The sequence below is a fragment of the Lissotriton helveticus genome, chromosome 9 (assembly GCF_964261635.1).
Source record: "Lissotriton helveticus chromosome 9, aLisHel1.1, whole genome shotgun sequence".
Classification (NCBI taxonomy): domain Eukaryota; kingdom Metazoa; phylum Chordata; class Amphibia; order Caudata; family Salamandridae; genus Lissotriton; species Lissotriton helveticus.
In genome coordinates, this window is record NC_136070.1 from 1,252,940,088 (window position 1) to 1,252,964,767 (window position 24,680).

The window sequence follows — 24,680 nt, forward strand, 5'->3', positions numbered from 1 at the left end:
CCTGGTATTATTAACAACAAGGACCGCGGCCAAGCTAGAGGGCAGGAAGGGATGGGTCCACCTGTCCCATGTCAAAAAATTCCATGGACTTCGTGAAAAATCTTTTGCAAAGGACTGTTCCATTATTAAAGACTGCCTAAAAACAGACTCTGAACTTGATTCTGAACTCAAGCCTCCCCTGTTAGAGAAAACTCCGCAACAGGAGTATAAATTGAAACTCAGGTCTAGTAAAATAAGTCAGCCAGTTTAATTGTCTAAGTCCCTCTCGGGTGAAACGGTTAGACAGGTTTCTGACATGTATGAGATAGACCCCCATAGTGAGAGAGTTAGTCAAAACTCTATACGATGTATCATCATTCTAAGTTTTTTGTTATATGTAAGTCTTATGGTTACCTGCACAAGTTATGCCTTACATTTATGTTTTCCAAGTTCACATGTAAACAAGTTTGCTAATGCTACAGTAGAGCACACATTTATTGATCTGCCTCCTCACGAGCTATCCTATCGTCTTGCTATGAGAAATAATACATTTATTAGAATGTTACACTATTCACACCAGACCAGCAATGCCACTAATTGTTGGGTGTGTGGTCGACTCCCCCCTTTCCAGATGCCGAAGGGAGTTCTACCACTCTTTCCTTATCCGTTTTCACATAATGGTTCGTGTGGAGCATGGTCCACGTTAACGTCATCCTCCAATGATATGTCCCATCTGAATAGAACATGTTTCCCAGACAAGCAAGGTCTTCCCCATAGAACAGGGTTAGATCTAGAAAATGAAGTATATGATTTGGGTAATTATTCTTCGAATTTCATGGTCCTGAATGTTCAGTCCGATACTACTCCAGATTTGCCCGCTATTTCAGTACTACCAGTCAAAGGCGAATTATGTGTCAGAAAGAATGGTTCCGCACATGTAGGACATAGTGATTGTACTACTATTGTCGAGTATAGTGACAGTGGGAAATCTATTTTCAAAGCCTCACGTCATTCTTATTTTGTTTGTGGTCAGACCGCATATGTTCGTCTGCCCCTCGATTGGGATGGAACATGTTACATTGCCTTCCTACTGCCACCAGTCTTTCTAGCCCCATCTGATTATCACAGAAACACACATCTAGTACACCTCAGACATAGAAGGGAGATTGAGTCCCCAATTGTCGATCAAACTGAAACTACTCTAGAACAGTATCAAGACTTCAATAAAGGTTTCTTCTTTTTTATAGGACCTATCCAAAATAGTAAGTTAATACGTAGGTTAACCAGAACCCTTGAAGCAGTAGTGAATGAGACTACTTCTGCTCTAGGTAACTTAACCGAAGAGCAATCTGCTATGAGATTTGTCGTGCTCCAAAATCGTCTCGTTCTTGACGTCATACTGGCCGATAGAGGAGGAGCATGTAGAGTCATCGGATCTAGTTGCTGCATTTTCATTCCTAATAACGCGCCGTCTGTTTATTCAGCTATAACCAGACTTCATAAAATTGCCCATCAGTTGCACCAGAATCCAGGCACCTGGACATGGTCCGGTTGGCTCTGGAGTATCATATCTGCCTGGGGATGGAAAGTATTGTCATTTCTAGGTATTGCAGTAATGATAATATTCAGTTGCTGCCTCTGTATACAATGTGGCCCTGCGATTTGCGGCATGTGTGCTACCTCTTGTATTCCTAGTCCTAAATCCCGTTCCAAGACAATTCGAGACGAGCAAATGATGCTATATGAAATGATAGATGGTATCATGAATATTGATGTTTCCTGATGGAAACGTAGGGCACAAGGAGGGAATGTGGAAAAGTAAATTTTGCCATGTTGTATGTGCCTACGTGTTCCCCATATTTTATTATATGTGCATGATCGATATGCATGTATTCCCCTCTGATCGATTAAAGATGCAATTACAGTTGTGTCCATCTCTAGTATGTCAGTTTCCAGTCATCGTGAAAGCAACGAATATTAGGCCTATGTAAACCTACGTTGCCACATTTTACAGTGTGCACGTTAATTCATGGAATTGTCCCCGTTTCTAGGCCTCAAAAGGGCCCGGACTCAGATTCAGCTCCTGTCTCCTGAACCCTCTCGGAGGAGCGATACAGCCCCCACCTGTATCCCTGACCCTTCGCTTACATCCTGCCTCGCAGTGCCCGGCCCGGCCTGGCTCTGCCTCCCAGTCTGCCAAGAGTATGTTATGCTTCTAGTTATCAGTTCAGCCCTCCTTCTCTGCATTCCTAAGCTACTGAATCGCATCAATAGTTTCCGTCATGGTCTAGCCTTTATGTCTCCATGTAAGAGAAATACTGTATTAATATTCATAGAATATTCCTCGCACACACAATACATATAGAATTATGCATGCACCAGTCTTAGAGTCTGTTAGCCTTTGCCCTGATAACTTTTGGATTCTATCAACATGTACTCTAAACATCAGATACTAGATATGCCTTGGGTACATGTCGCTCTGACACTCCAGACTTTAGTCTCCTCTTCTAGCGCAGAAGTCATAGCCCCCAGTTCTCCCTGGTAACACGTCATTGCCCGTTTGCGCGCACCACTAGGTTAGAGGTCCCAGCTGCTCAGGTAGCCCCCTCCATGTTTCCGCCCCGTTTATGACATATTCTGTTACGTTTACATCACATGTCTATGTATACGCCCTGTACACGCCTTCTTGTTACATCATTTTGCCCTTATCTTTCGCGACTGCTACGAACCACGCCTACTGCTACGCCTACTGTATTGAATGTAATGTATTTTGTTTAACTATATATATTGTGCACTGTTACTGAAAGTTAGCGATCCTGCCTATCCCTGTCCCCGGCAGCTGCCATCCTATTCCCATGCAGGCTGTCCTGTTCCTGTCTTTTATGCCTGATTAAAGCCTGTAAACTCCAGCTACCTCGAATCCTGACTCTTATTTATTGAGCTATCTGTTTATATGAGTATCCTGAAAAATAGATCCGGTAATTAATTATTTATTTACCACAGGATGATGGGCTCCTTTATTCAGAGGCTAGAGACCCCAAGCCTGGTGCTTCCAGGAGGTTGGTTATACCTCTGCAATTTAGGGGCTTCCTTCTTACCTTGGCCCATGATATTCCTTTAGCAGGACACCTGGGCCAGAACAAGACTTGGGACAGGCTTGTCCCTCACTTTCTCTGGTCCCATATCTCAGAAGATACCAAGGAGTTTTGTCGCTCCTGTGTTACCTGCCAAGCCAGTGGCAAATCAGGTGGCACAACAAAGGCCCCCCTCATACCACTACCTGTGGTGGGGGTACCCTTTGAAAGAGTGGGGATAGACATTGTAGGACCAATGGACCCCCAAACAGCATCTGGGCACAGATTTATACTGGTGGTAGTGGATCATGCCACCAGGTATCCAGAAGCTATTCCCCTGAGGACCACAACAGCTCCTGTGGATGTATGACGTTACAACGCATACTTTTACAACGCCTACCTTTACAACGCGGTTTTTACATCGCATACCATTACAACGCATAGTGCTTTTAGGCGCTGGTTAGTGATTTATTTAATTTACTATTCCAACTCCAGTCCCCGTGGATAGTAGGGAAGGTGTTGGATAGTATATTAAATACATTCCCTATCCTAGAGCGCCCCCCAGTGCTATGCGTTGTAATGGTTTGCGTTGTAAAAGTTGCGTCGTAATGGTAGTGCGTTGTAAAAGTTTCGTTGTAAAGGATGTTTCCCGCTCCTGTTGTGGCAAGGGCCCTACTTGGAGTTTTCTCCAGAGTGGGGTTTCCAAAGGAGGTTGTCTCTGACAGAGGTGCAAACTTCATGTCAGGATATTTAACTGCAATGTGGAAGGAGTGTGGTGTCAACTATAGGTTCACCACCCCCTATCACCCACAGTGTAATGGGCTTGTGGAAAGATTCAACAAGACCCTCAAAGGGATGATAAAAGGGTTACCTGAAAAGCTGAGGCGAAGATGGGACATCCTTTTACCCTGCCTTCTGTTTGCTTACAGAGAGGTCCCACAAAAGGGGGTTGGCCACAGCCCTTTTGAGCTTTTGTTTGGGCATCCTGTAAGGGGGCCCCTATGTCTTGTGAAGGAAGGATGGGAGTTACCTCTCAAAAAGCCTAAGCAGGATATAGTGGACTATGTACTTGGTCTCCGCTCCAGGATGGCTGAGTATATGGAGAAGGCTTCCAAAAACCTTGAGGCCAGCCAAGAACTTCAGAAAGCTTGGCATGACAAAAGGCTGTGCTGACTCTGTACCAGCCAGGACAGAAAGTGTGGGTGTTGGAGCCAGTGGCCCCAGTAGCACTCCATGACAAATGGTCTGGACCCCACACAATAGTTGAACAGAAGGGAGATGTCCCCTATTTGGTGGAACTTGGGACTCCCAGAAGCCCCCACAGGGTGCTTCATGTCAACAGACTAAAAGCATTTGTCGACAGGGCAGACATGGGCTTGCGCATGGTTACAGATGAGGGGCAGGAGGAAGAGAGTGACCCTCTCCCAAACCTGCTTACTCAGAACCCTGATGATGGTTCAGTGGATGGTGTAGTCTTTGCTGACAGCTTCTCTGAACATCAGCAACAGGACTGCAGACAAGTTATTCAGTCCTTCAGACATCTGTTTTCCCTGACCTTAAGTCAGTCAAGCTGGTGCACCCATGAGGTGGACACTGGTGACAGTCTGCCTGTCAAGAGTAAAATCTACAGGCAACCCGACCATGTCAGGGACTGCATTAGGACAGAGGTCCGAAAGATGTTGGAGCTGGGAGTTATTGAGCCCTCAGAGAGCCCTTGGGCTAGTCCTGTGGTCCTGGAGCCAAAACCTCACACCCAAGATGGTAAGAGAGAGATGAGGTTTTGTGTGGACTACAGAGGTCTCAATGCTGTCACTAGGACAGATGCCCTCCCCATCCCCAGGGAGGATGAGCTCATTGATAGATTGGCTTCTGACAAGTTCTTGAGCACATTTGACCTGACTGCAGGCTACTGGCAAATCAGATTAGCTGAGGATGCAAAAGCCAAGACAGTATTTTCGACCCCAGGAGGACATTATCAATTTGTGGTAATGCCCTTTGGTTTGAAGAATGCACCTGCCACTTTCCAAAGGTTGGTGAATCAAGTTCTCACAGGACTGGATGACTATTGTGCAGCTTATCTTGATGATATTGCTGTCTTTAGCTCCACCTGGGAGGATCACCTGGTCCACCTGAGGAATGTTTTAGAGGCTCTGCAAAAGGCAGGCTTCACTATCAAGGCTACAAAGTGCCAGATAGGGCAGAGCAAGGTTGTGTACCTGGGCCACCTGGTAGGTGGGGGTCAGGTTCAGCCACTGGAGAGCAAGATCCAGACCATCAGAGACTGGACTCCTCCAATCACCCAGACACAGGTCAGAGCTTTCTTGGGCCTGTCTGGGTACTACAGGAAGTTTGTGAAAAACTATGGGTCCATTGTGACACCACTGAATGACCTCACTTCCAAAAAGATGCCAAAGAAAGTTCAGTGGACAGTTAGCTGTCAAAAGGCATTTGATGACCTGAAGCAGGCCATGTGTACTGCACCTATTCTGAAAAGTCCAGATTACTCCAAAGAGTTCATAATCCAAACAGATGCTTCTGAGTTGGGTGTGGGAGCTGTACTTTCACAACTGAATATAGATGGTCAAGACCAGACCATTGCTTTCATAAGCAGAAGGCTGACCCCTAGAGAGAAACGTTGGTCAGCTATAGAGAGGGAGGCCTTTGCTGTGGTTTGGGCCCTGAAGAAGCTGAGGCCATACTTGTTTGGCACTCACTTCAAGATTTAGACAGACCACAAGCCCCTCCTATGGTTAAATCAGATGAAGGGTGAAAATCCCAAACTTCTTAGGTGGTCCATTTCCCTACAGGGGATGGACTTTACAGTGGAACATAGACCTGGGACTGACCATGACAATGCATATGGACTCTCCAGATATTTCCACTTAGAACATGAAGACTCAACTGGTCAAGGTTAGTTTAATGTCCCTAAGTTTGGGGGGGGGGGTTGTGTAGGAGAGTAGGGTCTGCTTCCTATGGTCACCCCCACTTTTTGCTTTTGCTTTACTGAGATAAATTAGAGATAAATTATTTTATTGTATAGTTAGTAAAAACCGTTACAATATGAAATGCAATATTATTTTAAAATATGTGGAAAAATACATTCTTATACAAGTGTTAAAACGACTGTTAATTAAAATGGTAAAGAACCCTGGTGTTTTTGGTGTCATAATGTATCAAAGTGCTGATTCAAAATTAGGAAATACATATTAAGAGTCCTAGAGATTCAAGTTTGTGATTGCTCTTTCCAAAGTTTTTTTTCTTTTTTTTTTTCGAAATAATAACATATTTAATTGTTTGACAGATAAATTGGGGATCCTCTGAGTCCAAGGCTTGTAGAATCGCTGAGCGACGGATTCCTTTTTCATTAAATTTTGCCTTTAGTAAGCTCCGGCGTTCACTATCCAATGCAGGACAAATGCAGATTAAGTGAATAATGTCTTGTACAGCAGCACCACATAGATCGCTTTTGCTTTAATGGTTTCCGACTTAGATGTGGCTGTGGGCCTGCTAATCAGACCCACAGCCCAGATGCACACTCTCTAAATTCACACCCTGTACTCTAGGTACAACCACAATTGGGAATTGGTTCACCTTGTCAGCCCCTGTAGAAGTGTACCCTAGGTACTCAGGGCATAGGTATAACCAAGGCCTACCAGGGGCTGCAGCATGTATTATGCCACCCCTGGCTGGCCACTCAAACTGACACTCAGCTGGGGCAAGGTCGTGTAATCACCCCTTGCTTAGGTGTAGTATTCCTAGATCTAACCATATATATAGACACAGAGGGCCCGATTCACAGAACTAACTTAAGACAAAATCCTAAGCTTACTACTTTTGATATTCACAGAAGTTAGGATTTTGTCTTAAGTTTGTCTTAAGACAAACTTAAGACAGACTTAAGTTAGGATTTTGTCTTAAGTCTGTCTTAAGTCTGTCTTAAGCCAAACTTAAGACAAAATCCTAACTTCTGTGAATACCAAAAGTAGTAAGTTTAGGATTTTGTCTTAAGTTAGTTCTGTGAATCGGGCCCTATGTAACTTGTTATGTGCTTTGGCCTCTGATCTCATTGTAGTGTAGTTCCTATTATCCCAATAGGCTCTGCGCATTGGAATAATACCTTCAATAGTATAGACCTAGGGCAGAGGTTAACTAGGTCTTCTACTGACGATATTAGACTTAAAGTTTTGTGTTTGCCAGCTAGCTCAGAGTTCACTAGAAACTTTCTCGAATAGGCAAGGAGGATTTTAACCTCCCTGGATAGACAAGAAGGGATTTAGTTTCTGACAACCATAGAACATGACAACTTTGCTCTCCCCTAATCAAGAGTGTATCTCTAGAGTCGTGTGAAAACAAAAGACAACTTATTTTACTCAGTCAGTTCAGTGCATTCTTAGTTTCACCAGATTGTAGAGAAAAGGAAGAGACGGGCGTGTTCAATAAAAGATGGTATTTATTGATCAGTCTCTTTTCTCGTACAAGAGAAATGGATCGCTACTATTGTAATACTTAGAGTTAAGTAAAGTGCATATAGTAAAAGCAGAATTATAAAATAATACTGTAAAAGCATTGATATGGTTTCTAAGCCATATGATATTTAAAATGGATAAAATAGATACATACATATATACATTGACTAATCGTACTCAACTGGTGCTTCTAACTACGCCTACCCCAGTGTACCTGACCTAAGCCTAATACGTGGGCGGGAGTAGATAAGTAGCAGTTTAAGTTAAGTTTGTTTTGCCAAGGGACTGACTCAAGAATTCTCTGCAAGGGGTTATTCAGTTCTGTACCTGAGATCTAGAATGGTGGAGGGCTGGTATCTCTTATCCCAGGTCTTGATATTCCAGCTGCCTGCGAGGGCTGCTTGGAAACGTCGGAGCTGGATTTCTCGGCAGGAGAAAGGCAGCGTCTCTCTCTCAGCGCGTCAGGAAGGCGGGGCAGGGCCTGTGGGCTTCGCTCTCTGCTGGGCTCCTCGGCAAGTCTCGCTGCTCCAATCTCGTCACCACCGCGTGTGTTTGCTTAAGGCAATGTCGGTAATATTTATACCTGAAAGGTGCCGAGATTGACATAAGGATGGACATATATACGTCAATAAGGATGTCATACGAACGGGTTCGTTCGCACATTCTTTACTGAAGTTCTCGGTGAAATCAAAACAATGGCTACGGGAATTTCCCAGGTCGCTGTAGGTTTGATTTGTTTTGAGAACTCCGTATGCCATATCAGGGGGCTGGAGGAATAGTGCTTGCCTAATTAGATGCTACAAAATGGTTTTTTTTTTACCTATGCCTCTGTTATGAATATCACAACGAATGCTGAATTTGGGAAAACCAAAATGTATTAGTTTATCCAGACATTTATGTCTTTTAAGTTCATTAAACTTGAATTTTTTCGTTATTTTAGTCAAGGCAGAAAAAAGAACACCATCAACTTCATGTACTACCATATATTACCGCATTGCAGAACGTTCAAAAACAAATCATAAAGCTTATTCAAAAACAAAACATTACTACACAAATAACATATATCCACAATTACAATATCAAAAGTGCTCTTAATTACAGTGAAACATGGAACTGTTACTCAATAATACAGTCACAATCCAAAGTGTCAATCCATCTCTTGAACAGAAGAAATGTAAAGAGTATTTCACCCAATACAAAGTGCATCTACTTTTTATGCAAATCAGAAACGTTCAACATTAATCATAAGCATTAAATGCCTGAAAATCAAGGAATGCCGACGCGTTTCGAGTCCTATGTATAAATCAAAAGACTCTCATCAGGGCTGTCAGAGTCTGGTCCATGGAAACTGTTTGGTAAAAAACAAAAAAACAATAAACTTAATCTATCTCGTCCTCAATCCATTATATATTTACAACAATATTTCTCTAATAGACAAAGTGTAGCATACCTGGTGGGTTCAAGTTCCAGGGCTGCACTTAAAATGAACTGTGGTCTAGGCCGTGGGTACTCGCTGTAACAAAGTGGTATAATTTTACTAAGAGTCTCTACCATATAGGGAACTGAGGCTGGGGCCAGACATGGCAATATTTTACCTTTGGTGTTTTCACACAGGCGGCGCCTCTATTTTCAGCCGCCGGGAGAATGCTTCGTGTTGGGGGATCACATTCTGTAACAGTGGAAATGTTCATTTTACTGCTGGCACCTAATCTGTTTCAATTGTGCATTAACAAAAGTTGTGGGGACTGACTTACTTCTCAGGTGCCCAAAACGGGGTTTAATTCAGCTGCTCGTTATCGTGTCAGTTCGATTTCTGTGAAAACATGCAAACAAAGCGAGCGCGTGTTAGCTCGACCGTGTTCTAGGGCTCACGGCAACAGTTAGCTTAACCTTGTGCCATGATTGGGAGCCTACCTGCCCCGTCCTTCCCGAATTCGCCTCCCCTTCGATACTTTCCGCTTGAATCTGTTCCGAGTTCTGTGACAATACAAAAGCGGGGAAACCGCGTGTTAGCACGACCGCGTGTGGGGGTCGCTGTAGGTTTGATTTGTTTTGAGAACTCCGTATGCCTTATCAGGGGGCTGGAGGAATAGTGCTTGCCTAATTAGATGGCATGCGTTATGACCTAATCAGATAACGCGCTTCTGTGCCGTGGTGTGGCGTAATCAGATAACGGTTTTTGCACCGTTGGATGGCTGCTAGTTAATTATTAACCAAACCAGGGTCAGGAATAGGGGGATCGATACAGTACCTATAGAAATACATCACACCCACTCCACGTAGACTATGTCCATATTTACAAATCTAGGCATAGTAAAAAACTAGTAGTGTTTGTGTATACCGTACCACCCCAAAATACATTCATATGCATTCTGAAAATTAGAAATATGAAATATACGAAACACAATCACATGTACTATATGCACTCAAGCAGTATAATAATGCTCAACATATAACGCATATTTTAGACTCAGCATGAATAAATTGTGAAAACTACACATGAAATGGGTCTTTTATACAGAAGAAAAGTGCGAGACCATTTCATCACAATCATAAAATTTTGTATGAATATGCTAGAGGGTAGCTAATGTCTCTAGAGTACCTAAAATAGAAATTCAGTTCTCTAAGAATAGTGTCTACTTTAAGCAGAAGATAAGTGTCCCCAAAAAATTGTAAATATTTTGGAATTGAGGGAGGTGAGAGAGAAAAAAAAAATATTGTCCCATTTCACTTAAAAAACTGTTGAGAAAATTCCCTTTAGCTCTACTTTTAAAGTTGAAGGCCAAATTCAAGTTGCAGGGAACTCCGTGTGCTAGCTTGCTCAAAGTCATTCCTTCTGCTCTGGTGAAAACATCATATCATTTAGACTGTCGAAAAAACTGTCAACAGCTTCTTGCGAAAGTTCCACTAACTCGGAAAAGGTTGTTACCATGCATTCACGAGCATGATTGCCTTCATTGATGTTGTGATCAGCATAGCTGACTGAAGGTCGTACCTGATCGATGCTGCTTTCATCTCGTACTTCACTACCCCTCAATCGTAGTGGTGAAGTCTCCACGAATGCCGTCATCAGGATAGGTAGCCGCTGGGGGCAGCACAATGCATGAGCCGTTACCGGACCCAACAAGGTTTCTGCGTCCATTGGTACATCCAATTGTAGTGTCAGACAGGTGTCCAACACGCATTCTTCGCCGCATAGCAAGCACCTTAATACAGGCATAACACAACGTTGCCACATTGGTCTAAATGAAAGAAACCAAGTCATGTTCAAGTCCCGTAGCCGTGCTAGTCCAAGGACTCTAGTTATGCGGTCCCGGTAGCCAATGGCTAGGATCGTTTCTTCCCTTGTCGCAGGTGTTTTGTCTGTGACATGGTTTGCCATAGCGAAATAACAGGATCAAAAATAGGATGCCTGCCACCAGTCCCAAAAGGAGAGGGAGTCTGCCAAAGATGGAATAGACAAAGTCTGGAAAAATACCCAGGATGGCTTTGAATGGGGTTAAAGATCCCGAAAACACTGTCTTAAATACATTTGAGACACCAATGGTATCAGAAATATTTAAGATTTCGTTCAGTATTTCTGCGAAATGTATGGGGGAATTAGTTGATAACAATGAATGAATCTCTGCCGTTGTCCTTGCAACTTGGAGATCATACGTTTCTTTTGATGACGTTAGCCTGGTCGGCGTCTGTAGGAGCACTGTCTTCATTCTGCTTAAAGTATCAATTCGAATAGAAGCAATTTTCAAGTTGGGCCATAACCTTGCCTCCCTGTCTGGGGAATCGCTGGGGAACAATACTCGTTGACAGCACATGATCTTCGTAGTCACAGTTATGAGATAAGGTTTTCCGGGCAGCAAACTACAACATCTGCGATCTACTATTAGAATGTAACTCCCGTTCGAGAGTCTCCTAAAGAATGGTTCTATTTGTTTTGCAGGTGTGCCTAGCTGGTGACATGAAAGGTTATTTGAGGTCCCTTCACAGGCTCCATGCAAACTAATACCCTGACACAGAAGTGTACCGCTTAGTGACCTCGCGCAATTATTGCCACTAAGAAACACTTTCTGGTCTTTATTACTGACACAAGCATGTGTATAGGGCAAGTTCCATGTTGACTTAATGTACCCTTTACCCAACCTTTAAAACTGGCCTGCCTGTATATATTTTTGGCAGTATTGAAACCTGAAAGTAGATATCGGAATATTTATTATCCCATGTATTATCCATTCAATGACAGGTCGTTCTGACATTGTCAATGGTAATCTTTCGAGTTTTTCAATGCTCAGGATTGTATAATCAGCACCCTTCTGTGCCATACTGATTTGTTTATCAGTAAGGTTAAAGATATTAAATAATGACGTTGTGTTGATTAAACGCCAAGGCACATAGCCTGAACGCAGATTTTGTAACGTCCAGCCAAGCTGTACAATAGAACGCAATTGGGACTGACCGTGTTGTAACAACAGTAAGTCTTGCGATATTATATCGATTGCTGAAGACACAATGCTGTCCAGAGAATATATTCTGGAGGACAGAGTCATTAACCCATTGTCCACCACAGAAAGTGATTTTTCCAAATTAATACGGTCAATTTCCCGTATTTTCTCTGCTGTCTCAATTTGAGTCTCTTTCCAGGCTTCGTTATAAGCTGCATACATAGAGGCCGCTATGAAACGTTTTTGACGCTGTTTGCGTGGTCCCATAATGAAATCACGCAAGTCAGCACCTTCTGTAAGTAAAGTTAGGTGTTGCTTAATTTCTGCCAGTGTGGAGGTTTGTAGCCATTGAAGGCAGAGTTTTCCCACACTGTACGTGGTAATTATCCCTGGGTGTTGTCTTTGGGAATATCTAGGGTCTGGCCTGGTCAATGTGAACCCCTGTATTTTGTTCAGGAATCTGTCTTGACAGTTATTTGTATCTGTGGGCCAGATCAACCATTGTTTCCATTCAGGATGTGTTCTGTTTTGGTTTAATATATGGTTTACGTCTATCTCAACATCTATAGAGCTATTATTGTTCACTGTTGGCTTTGGAATAGACGGTTTGTTTAAATCTTTGATTTTGGCTAAGCCAAGACAGGTAGTTTGTTGAATAGTGTCATTCAAAAATATAATTTGTTCTGGGATCATGCAGGCTCTAAACAATGATTCTATACCTTGTACTTGCCAATCTCTTGTACCCCAAACAGTTTTTGCTTCAATATTATTGTTCCAGAAATCAAAACCAAATGTATTCATTTGCTCAAAAAATGAATCTGAATATATCAATTTTGTGTTTGTAAGCATGGTCTTCGTACCTGTCTTATTTGACAATTTGAAATAAAATGTTTCTGCTTTACTTGTGTTAAACCCTGAAAAGTATGAATATTTATCATAAAATGTTTTCGAGCTACCTTTTGGTGGAGTAGCACAATGTTCCCATTGGTTATAATTTAAAACATTTCTAGGTTGTGCAGATTTATGTAGATAATGGTTACCATAGTGGTTGTAGCAGAACATCTGATCATAATTAGACGAACCCTGCAAATAATCATGTTCTGTAAATTTAGCAGACATCACAAGATCAGACATCATATCATTAATACTTTCAAAGTCCCAATCATCAGCAAATGTGCTTGGTTTTACAAAGTCACTCAATGAGATCTTAAATTGGTGTGGATACTTCAGGATTTCAACCGGACCATAGATTTCATAATCAGTATTGTCCCATGCTACCCCGCCGGGTATAGGGTTGGCTGTAAGGTTGACTGAAGAAAGTTCTCTTTTCTCGACGTGTGAAGATGTGTGTGGTTTAAGGACCAAGTTGATTTTCTGGCTTGCTGTGTCCATTTTAGCATATTTTCCTTCAATGAAATGTCCCAAGCATAGTACCATGATGAGCCAAAGTATGAGGATAAATGCACCTAAGGCCACCCAAAATTCAATCCATGGAGAAATCAGATAGGTTTCTTTCAGCTGTTGAAAAAGTTCCTTAGCTTTATCTTTAAAAGTTTTTGTTGATGGCTGTTTCTTAGATTCACTCAGATCTTCAGATGAATCATCGAAGTTGATGAAGTAGCCGGATGCTGTTCTGTCAATTGTTCCAATTGCTTCAGGATTACTTTTTGTTCTAGAAGTTTCCTTCGTTTCATCAGCATAGTCATATGCTACTTCATTGTAGGTTGGTGTGTCTCGACTAAATGTTTTTATTTGGGTTTTTAGAGGTTTAAGTTCCATTGCTTTGTTGCATAGTCCTTGTTGATGTTCTGTGGGCATTTCGAATGTGATTAGCCTCTTAGTTTGAACCTCTGAATTTGTAGCAAACATTGGTGTTCTACTACTTCTTGGGAGTCCACTTGGCCTACTGTTTGTTATCGGCCACATGGTTGTGGTTTTACCAGGTCGATGGATACAACTCTGTTCTCCTTTTTACCAGCAAGGGGCGGTAGTACTACTGATCTTGTCCCGTTGACGGACAAGACAGGAACTGCTTTCCTGTAAGAAGGCCCAAATTCCTTCCTTACCGCGATCTTCTCTCTGACTAGATCCCCGACTTTTGGAATCCAGACAGGTCTTGCTGGGACAGGTGGTTTCTCTTCAGTGGTTGTTGGCTGTTGTTTCAACTTTATGTTGCTCAGGTCTTTCCTTGTTTCGTTTAAGTCCTGCAAAATAGCCAAACGATCTTTGATATCAAAGCTTTTGTCTTTAACCACTGAAGTCTGACTGTCAAGATCTTGGATCATCATTCTAGTCCCAAACAATAGTTCGTACGGACTGAATCCCCTCAGAGAATCTCTTGGCAGGTTATTTAGACTACGTTGGACACTTATTAGATGTTTGACCCACCCAGCTCCCGAACCTAATACCTTTTCCATTATAGATTGCTCTATGCCTTTGTTTTTACTTTACACCATCCCGTATCCCTCAGGAAGGAAGTGAGAAGAGTCCCGCTATGCAATGCTCATTTGGCCATACCTCCCCATAAGCTTGAGTGCTAAAAGGGAAAATATTGGTCTAAACGTAGCATGCTCCTAGCGTATATGCCATTATAGACTCGCAAATCTTTTTATAACAGTCCAGACGTCAGCCGAGCGCTGGGGTCTACATTATAAGTGAAAATTAGTCTTTTTATGTTAATATGACGCTTTTTTCATGCTGGTTTTATTGACTATTGTCTAGCCCTTCTGGAGTGAAACGCCATGGTAATACACCGTTTCTCTCGCCGCTGCGATCTCTGTTGCAGTTTGGGCAGTTTTTTACAAAAATGTGGTGATGCAGGCTCATGCCTGGCCACCAGTACACTGATTGCAATTCTTCCAGAGAATCTTTAAGCTTGAGGTGTCTAAGACTCTCACCCATATGTGCGTCCACTATTAACAAGCTTCTCCTGTCCGTGTTTGGAATTACTCTATCCCCCACTCCAGGGATTCGAGCAAAAGGAACGGAGTTTGCATCGATTATGTATGTATAGTTGAGTGGGTAATTGATCGGTAGCGCTGAGCAGTCGCCTTTTGATGACGTTTTCACCGCCAGCACTGTTTCACCGTCAATGTTTTTTACTGTACGCTTTTTTGTAGCTACGGAAGCCGGTTTAGTTGCTACCGCTGTGGCTGTCTTAGCCAATGAATTCCCTGCAACGTGAACGCCATCACGCTGATGACTCAGTGAATGTATCACGTGAGTCTTTGGTAGTTCTTTCTTTAAAAGAACTACATGTTCCCAAAGCGATTTTTGCTTTATTGTTGCACCTGTGTCATCTTTGTAACCGTTTACAACCCATTTCTGCAAATCGTTGTTGTATGATTTGACGCAGTAATACGAATCGGACACTATAAGTGTCGGGAATTCGCGATCGGCATTATCTAGCGCCATTTTCAATGCTATTATTTCAGTCTGTTGTTCTGAATTAGTTTCTACTGAGTGTGTTTTTATTAATAGAGGTCTCAGTTTTCCTCCGCGCCATACTTCTTTCGTAATTTCACATGTGGGGTTGTACGCTTGTTCTCCCCACCCTGGTGGTTGAGCATGGCTGTCTGTATAAATTACACAGGCGTACTGTCGCAAGGGCAGAATGTCGATTGGCAGAGGGTATGTTTTTTCATAATCTAGATATTTTAATTCTTTCAATTCTGGATCAAAATAGTAGTATACTTTCTCCGTAGTAATTGAATTTACCCATTGTATCCACTCTGGATTTAATGCTGTGGTTGGTAAATTACATGGGGTTGTTAATGCCTCAAAGGCTGATTCTGCTGTTCTGACTGTGATACGTCTACCGTCAGCTTTGTCTTTTTCTTCTGCTATAGCCGTTTGAACTGCATGAACAATGTTTTCTTTACTACTGAACTTCTTTTCAGCTTCTGTGTACAAGTGTGATTTGTATGCAATTGGTACCTTTTCTCCCTCATTAGAGGTCAGGTATGTGAATCCGCATCTTCCTGGGATGACTCGAATCACAAGGTTGCGTGTGTTATCACGTGTTTGTAATTTTGTTTTAATTAACATGTCTGTTTGTAAAGATCTCAAAATTTCTGTGTGTTTTTGAGTCCAATTGATTCTTTTAAAATCTGGTTTTATTAGATCATAAAGGGGTTTGACCCTTTCTGCGTAATTTATAATGTAAGTTCTTCCGAAATTCAGGAAGCCTAAAATTGATTGTAGGTTTTTTAGTGTTCTAGGTGCTTGGATTACAGCACATTTCTCTAGGAAATTGTCAGCCAGGCTTTTGCCTTCACTTGATAGTTCATATCCTAAAAACAGGACTGTTAGATGGGCAATTCTTGACTTTTTAAAGTTGAATTTGTAACCCTCTGCTGCGAACCCAAGTATTATGGTGTTCACTCTCTTCAAGTGAGTATCCAAGTCATCATCTGTTAGATAGATGTCGTCGACATAAGATAATGCCTCGTCATCATAGGTTTGTAGTAACTCTGTTACTCTCGCTGAGAATAATCCTGGGCTGTTCTTGAACCCCTGGGGCAAACGACAGAATTTTTTTTGCTCGCCATTTATTGAGAACGCGGTCAAATATCTGCTCTCTGGTGCTATATTCTGACAAAAGAATCCATTAGAGATGTCTAATGTTGTTTTGTATTTTTTGCGCACTATGTTATTCATTAGTGCCGCACTATGCGAGTTTTGTACTGCAAAGGTTTTGCAACATGAGTTAAGGTGTCTGTAGTCCAAAACAAGACGATATGAATTGTCTGGTTTGGAGACAGGAAACAAAGGGTTGTTCATTTGTGAGGTGCAAGTTTCAATCAACCCCTCGTATTCAAGTTGATCTAGGATCTCTTTTACCTGTTTTTTAGCTTCTTGCTTAATCGGGTACTGCCTCTGTGCAGTAGGTTGGGATTTTAACTGGATTTTGTGAGGAGGAGAGTCCTCATCCCATCCCGCATGATTTTTATATAAAGCAGGACATTGAGCTACTGCCCACTTTCTTGCAAGTGTATATTTTTTATGAATTGGAATATGATTTGAGAAGGCAGGCATAATTATTTCTTCGCCATGAGGGCACTCCCTGACAAACTCTGGTGGCCAGTCTTTTTCAGCTAGAAGGATGTCATAGCCCTTGGAGAGATTATCCCAAAATAGGCCCCTTATTTTTCTAGTCTTATCCCCCTCTATACGTAATGTTATTTCATATATTTTATGAGGTTTGCTAACTCTGGTATCTGCAGTTTCCACCTGAATATATTCATTCGTGTCCACTGTCTACAGATGATTCATAAGGACTTTGCGAGCTATGCTCACTTCTGCTGCGCTGTCTAGCATTGTCTGAGCCCATTCTCCGTTTTTCAGCTGTGTCCTCAGTATTCTCGGCATTGTTGATTACTTTAATACTGGCTACCTTCTTTTTTGGAAATTGTAATTTTTTATTCAGATGAGCAGGCTCCTTGTCTTTGGACTTGACGTGCTCTTCCCTGTGTTCTAATCGTCCTCTTCTTTCCGATTTCTGCGAGGAAGTCTGAAAAGATTGAGAGGGACGTGTATCAATTTCTTGATATCTATCAGGTTTTTTTATATTATCCCTATTTCTAAGGTTGTATTTTTTCCCAGAGGGCTCACTTTGGGGAGACCTGCGTCCCTGGTTCGGAGATTTTTCTCTCCGCCGAGGAGACCTTCCTCTGGACTGGAATCTTTTTTCTTTAGGATTGGATTGTTTATTTCCATCCCAGCTCTTTTTTTGAGTGTTCAAATTATTTTTAATAAATACCTTTTCAGGACTTTCAATTAGTTGGGGTTTTACTGGTATTCCACCCAAACTATCTCTTCCTAGTTCTTCATAGGATTTTTCTATGATTCTGGCAATTTCAGCTGGTTGGTCTGCTATATTTGTCTCTTTTAACCTTTGGCGGATCGCCACATTTGCTGCTTCTCCCTTTATGTTGGCTAGTAATATTGCCGAGACCTGCTTGAAGTCTTTCAGTAATTTCATACCGAGAGTTAAAGCCGGTTCTGGACCGTATTCATCTTGAATTTGTTTTAGCGCATCTGGTATTACTGACATGGATGGTACACCATGTGTTTTTGTATAAATGGAAGCACAGACTGTTCCCCAAGTGTCACAGTCCTCCACATGTGGTGCGATTCCCATTGGAAGACAGATAGTCAGAATCCTGTGTTTCTCAACAGGGGTGGTATCTGGCAACACCGCCTCTATTTGAGTGATTTTTTGTGCTAGCCAGAAAGGTATTTGTTCCCGTTTTGCGGGTACTTTACCTAGACAGGACTGTATGTTCTGTGGTGTAATTTTATTTGTGTTCCCCTGATGAGGGGTCAGCTGTGGAATTTTAATTGCTGGTTGGACTGTTGAAGTCCGCGTTACATATTGGACTAATTGTCTATGTATTTTTATTAATTGTTTTAGCTGTGCTAAAAGATCTGCTGCAGGCATTTCTTCAATCTCTGGATGTGGTGTGTATCCGGCTAGGACCGGCCACGTCGCTCCTGGTCTACCTAGTGGACCGAGCCTGGTGATGTGATTATTATGTTTTAGGGCGCCATTAAACAAGAGCAGGTGCTCTTGGAATTTGAGTGGTATTTCCACCTCCTCAAAAGGAATGTACTCATTAGGAGGTTCCTCTGTTTTGTAATAGTGGAAAACCTTTGTTACAGCGTTTGCTGCTGGAAAGTTTATCCATGAATAGAATACCTCTGTCTGCCGACATTCGTGTGCCTCAATTACGAATATGACTGTACCACCTCTTGGTGTCAGTCCATTTTCTATAAGTTTTAAGGTTATAGATTTCCTTATGTTGACCGGGATGAGTATTATATCCGGGTCATTTTTCTGCAGAGTATTATCAGCTGCTAGGAGTTCAGCTGCTATTCTAACTGTCTCTCTTTCTTCTTCACTGTCTGTCATTTTACCGACAGGAAGGTTATTCTGTTTGTTTACAGATCAGGTTTCCACGGAAACAAAGATTAGATGCACAATATTTTGGAACAGTATATCCTTCAACGTTGAATAAACCAAGAACCATACATAGGAGTCTCCTCCTGCGAGGTTTGGCGGATATGACCTTTCACCCACTCCAGACGTCTTTGGAGTATTATGGGAAAAAAAGGGGGCTCTGTGTGAAAAAGCACGACTGAGTTACTCTAATGTCTTGCGTTAGTTTTATCGCCTATCCAAACGTTTGGGCGCCATGTAGTGTAGTTCCTATTATCCCAATAGGCTCTGCGCATTGGAATAATACCTTCAATAGTATAGACCTAGGGCAGAGGTTAACTAGGTCTTCTACTGACGATATTAGACTTAAAGTTTTGTGTTTGCCAGCTAGCTCAGAGTTCACTAGAAACTTTCTCGAATAGGCAAGGAGGATTTTAACCTCCCTGGATAGACAAGAAGGGATTTAGTTTCTGACAACCATAGAACATGACAACTTTGCTCTCCCCTAATCAAGAGTGTATCTCTAGAGTCGTGTGAAAACAAAAGACAACTTATTTTACTCAGTCAGTTCAGTGCATTCTTAGTTTCACCAGATTGTAGAGAAAAGGAAGAGACGGGCGTGTTCAATAAAAGATGGTATTTATTGATCAGTCTCTTTTCTCGTACAAGAGAAATGGATCGCTACTATTGTAATACTTAGAGTTAAGTAAAGTGCATATAGTAAAAGCAGAATTATAAAATAATACTGTAAAAGCATTAATATGGTTTCTAAGCCATATGATATTTAAAATGGATAAAATAGATACATACATATATACATTGACTAATCGTACTCAACTGGTGCTTCTAACTACGCCTACCCCAGTGTACCTGACCTAAGCCTAATACGTGGGCGGGAGTAGATAAGTAGCAGTTTAAGTTAAGTTTGTTTTGCCAAGGGACTGACTCAAGAATTCTCTGCAAGGGGTTATTCAGTTCTGTACCTGAGATCTAGAATGGTGGAGGGCTGGTATCTCTTATCCCAGGTCTTGATATTCCAGCTGCCTGCGAGGGCTGCTTGGAAACGCCGGAGCTGGATTTCTCGGCAGGAGAAAGGCAGCGTCTCTCTCTCAGCGTGTCAGGAAGACGGGGCAGCGCCTGTGGCCTTCGCTCTCTGCTGGGCTCCTCGGCAAGTCTCGCTGCTCCAATCTCGTCACCACCGCGTGTGTTGGCTTAAGGCAATGTCGGTAATATTTATACCTGAAAGGTGCCGAGATTGACATAAGGATGGACATATATACGTCAATAAGGATGTCATACGAACGGGTTCGTTCGCACATTCTTTACTGAAGTTCTCGGTGAAATCAAAACAATGGCTACGGGAATTTCCCAGGTCGCTGTAGGTTTGATTTGTTTTGAGAACTCCGTATGCCTTATCAGGGGGCTGGAGGAATAGTGCTTGCCTAATTAGATGGCATGCGTTATGACCTAATCAGATAACGCGCTTCTGTGCCGTGGTGTGGCGTAATCAGATAACGGTTTTTGCACCGTTGGATGGCTGCTACTTAATTATTAACCAAACCAGGGTCAGGAATAGGGGGATCGATACAGTACCTATAGAAATACATCACATCATAAAGAGTTCAGAGGAGTGTGTTAGTGAATAAATACATATATATTTTATATATATCCTGTGTGGTGTCCTTTCATTTGATATTCAAGGGGTTGCATATGGTAAAACAGCTGGCTTTACAAGCCCTCAAGAGTCTTTTAGCCTAAGACTGTTCTGTCCACGCTACCACTAGGATAGCTGGTCTATAAGGTTGACTTACAACCATCACCGTAAGGGTTGTTTGGACTGGTGCAAGGTGTTCAATAGAATAGTGAACATCATATACCAGGCCAACTTCTCACAACTGGGCCCTGAGTTTCGCTAATTTATTAATCGGAGCTGTGGGTAGTGGAGGGTGGGACCTGTCCAAGTTCACGTCCGCAACAGAGTTAAAATCCCCCCCCATCAATACCGGGTTCGTAAAGTAGTCTGCATGGGCGACAGATAACTTCTCCAAGAAGGGCGCCTGCTCTATATTAGGGGCATAAATACTGCAGATGGTCACCTCCCGCCATAAAGGTGTCCTCTAACCACTGCATAGCGGCCCTCAGAGTCTATCAGCTGATCAGACATCTGAAAGGGGACCCCGGCCCTGATCCAAATCAATTTGCAGGGATTACAATGGTTTTTGGTGGCCTCAACGAGGTCCTGAGAAAAGTATTGTAAATTATGAAATTAATTCATAAAATTAAATCTGGGAGAAGGTCTCGGTAGAATACCATATAGGTCAGTTTTATTACAATATTAAACAAAAAATTATACAAAAAATTTAGCAATAGCGATAATTACTTTCTTATCAGGTGCTCACATATGTGACAAAAGTGCTCAAAGTGACTTTAGTGAATATATTAAAAAAGCATTTATATACATTTATATACAAAGATGTCACCACAAGGGTATTCCCACACAAATTATATACAATAAAAAAAGGGGGAGTTTTCCTTGAGTTTGTCGACGGCGTTTCGATCTAGTTTGTTTTAGATCATCATCAGGACGTGAGCTTCCCTGAAATTAGAGAAGTGTCACCTTTGGTTCCTAGGCGGCAAGGAAATTAATTGGGCCGGTGTCGTAAAACTACCTTTACGTAGTCTATGCAATAAGTGCCAGAAATTGCAATGTCTAATGTTGTTTGTATTTAGGGTCTTCGTTTCCAAAGCGTTATCTCTTCACGTTTTAGAATTGAAGAGCCCGCTTTATCCCCTGGGCCAGGTGTAATTTTCGTGGCAGGAAAACGTTACGGGATGTGAGGATTCAATTGCTCGCATCAGTAGCTCAAAGACTTCGTCAATGCGGGAGTTAAACACCGCTAAGTTCTGTCCCGTCCGGCACCGCAGATAGCTTCACCGATCTGGCGTTCTCTCGATCCAAATCAACACCCCCTCGCAAATGCTGAATAGGTGGTGTAATATAGCTGACCTCGCCATCTGCGCTGCAGTGAAAATCCCCCCGCTTTTGTCAAATGCGTCTCCTGTAGGAGGGCTATCTGCGCGCCCCTACGCACCAAATAAGAGTGTTCTTTATACCTATGCTGCATCGAGTGCAATCCATGAACATTCCAAGTCACACATTTCACGTCAGGTAATGGACCCATAGCAGTGATGCAAAGAACACAAGAACCTCCAGTTTCCCCCCACCCGCGCCGGCGGGCACACATCCCCTCTCTAACCATCCCTTTCTCCAAACCATCCCACCCCACCCGCAACAAGACCCCCCCCCCCCAAGAACAGGCACCAACATAGTGAATCCCATCCAAACTAGTTCAACAATTGCTGCAAATTGCATGCAGGCCTACTAACTGGGAACCATTCGGCGGGGGCTGGACAGGGCCTAGTAGACAATCAGTAATTGGTCAGTGCAACATCCAACCTCCGCTCCCGGATCCCCCAACAACCCATCCCCCCTGTACGCCCCAAGCACAATTCCGCATATCATAACGACCCAGGTGGTAGTCTAGACAGGCCAATCAAAGCCAAACCCAGGGCCCCCCTTCTATCTCAGCGCCATGTAGTCCCCCAGGGAGCTCACCATAAACACTCTTCTCCCCAAGCACCCCTCCCGCATCTAATCATAGCCGGCCCCCTCCCCCACGTTATACACAGAATCTACTCATCCAGCAGGCCATCCGCCGTTCCCGGTGTGACCAGCGGCAAGTGCACGCTATCCGATGCCGAAGCATCCGTCTTTCTTGTCATTGTCCAGTTCCGAGCCTCTTGGCGAAGTCAACAACAGTTCTCCAGAGATCGCCGACACCGCAGCCAGTGCCCCCTTACGCTCCAACTCAGTTTGGGAGGTTGATGGTTTCCGTAGCCCCCGCCGTCGGCGTCATATGCACTGTGATCTCCTGGGCATCGAGTCCTCAGCCAGTGCTCGCGCCTCTCGTTCAGGCCCATCCTTCCCAGCACAATAAGATTCCAGCCACGTCCATGAGTCCTCTGGCGTATCATGGAAATACGTTTTCCCATCCAGTATGGTGCGGAGCTTGGCCGGGAAGAGCAGGGAGTATTGTATCCTCTCTGCTCGTAAGTCCTTCTTAACTGCTTGGAAGGTTGCACGACGCCGCTGAGTCTCAAAAGAATAATCCGGGAATAGGGTGACTTTGCTATTGCCAACCTAGTAGGGGCCATCCTTGCGAGCCTTCTGAAGAAGCAAGTCCCTGTCTCTAAAGTGTAACAGGCGCACCACCACCGGTCGAGAAGGACGTCCCTGCTGTGGGGGCCTAGTAGGGACACGGTGCGCACGCTCAAGAGTGTAGAAGGCGGACAATCCCTCAGGGGCCACCTCCGTTCTCAGCCAGTCCTCCAGGTATCGCACCATGTCCGAGCCCTCTGTTTTCTCTGGAAGGCCCACTATCCGAATGTTGTTCCGCCTATTCCTTCCTTCTGCATCCTCCGCGCATTTTTCCAGTGCTGCGATCCGGTCCAGAGCGCTCGTCATCATTGCGGCCAGTGTGGACTGCGGAGGTGCCACCTTCTGGATCACGTCCTCTACATGTTTCACCCGATCCGATAGTTTCGAGTGGTCTGCCCACAGGAGGCCTAGCCCCGTCGCCATCTGTGCAATGTCCTGCTGCAGGGCAGCCCGTGAGTCTGCGATGGCGGACAGGATCTTATCCAACTGTTGCTGCAGCCCAGGCTCCTGAGCCAGGCCCTGGGCAACCTGTCCATCCTGGGCCGGGGACTCAGCGTCGGAGGGCTGGGGGTCCTCCTCCTTCCTTCTCCGGGGCTTGCCCATGGTTTCAGATGGCCGAGTGCGCACAAGGGCCTGCAGATATTAATCGCACAGTGCAGAGTTGAAGGTCTGCAAGCTCAAAATCCGAGCTCTGCGGGCCCACCAGGGCTCCCACCAGATATCTGGCCTGCCCCTCACTAGGAATGCGCCGTTCAGCATCTTCCGCTCACTGCGCCATCTGCGCAGGCCCGAATTGGCCGCCCATTTTCAGTGCCGTCCAGGACAGCACACTCTCAAGTCCGATGGCCACTCCGCAGGTTCCAAGCTCAAGAGCACCCGGGCCCGTGCCAGGTCCAAGTCCGCACCGCCGTCACAACATCCACACTGCAGTGCAGGCCAAGTTCTCCCTCCCCACTCCCCGCAAGGCTACACGTATGCTAGGGTCGCCCCGCCGGGAGTCCACACATGAGGCAGTGGATGCCGTCCCTGGGGCACAACCTCCTCTTCATTCACCCTGCGGGCCCCACTCCACAAGACTGGCCCCCAGTGGCGTCAGGCCAGGCCGCCCAAGGCCTCTCCGCTGCGGTCAACACCAGTCTCGGGTCGGTAATGACTGACCTCACTTCAGGGAGCCACCAGCCGCTCTCCAGGGTCGTGTCCTCACCACCGAGCACTGCTCCAGAAACCAGCGACTGGCACCCTTCAGTATTGCTCCAACAGCAGCGCAGGCCTCAGGGTGCTCCAAGCCTCGGCCCCCGTCTCCAAGGCCTCCGGTCCACTAACACAGTGCAAGGGTGGGGCAGGCCAGCCCCCCGTGCACTCCGGTTCTAGGCAGCAGGCCCCAAGGCACGTCAAAGCTAAGTGCCATCCAATGCAGGCTGTCACCTTGCCCCAGCGCTTCCAAGCAGGAGTCTCCACTATCAGCGCCACACGCCCAGGGTCGACCCACTCCTCCGATCAGGGCCCAGCCACCGGCCTCACCATCCTCGGGAGCAGCCTGCCCAATGCGGTGCGATTCGCGGA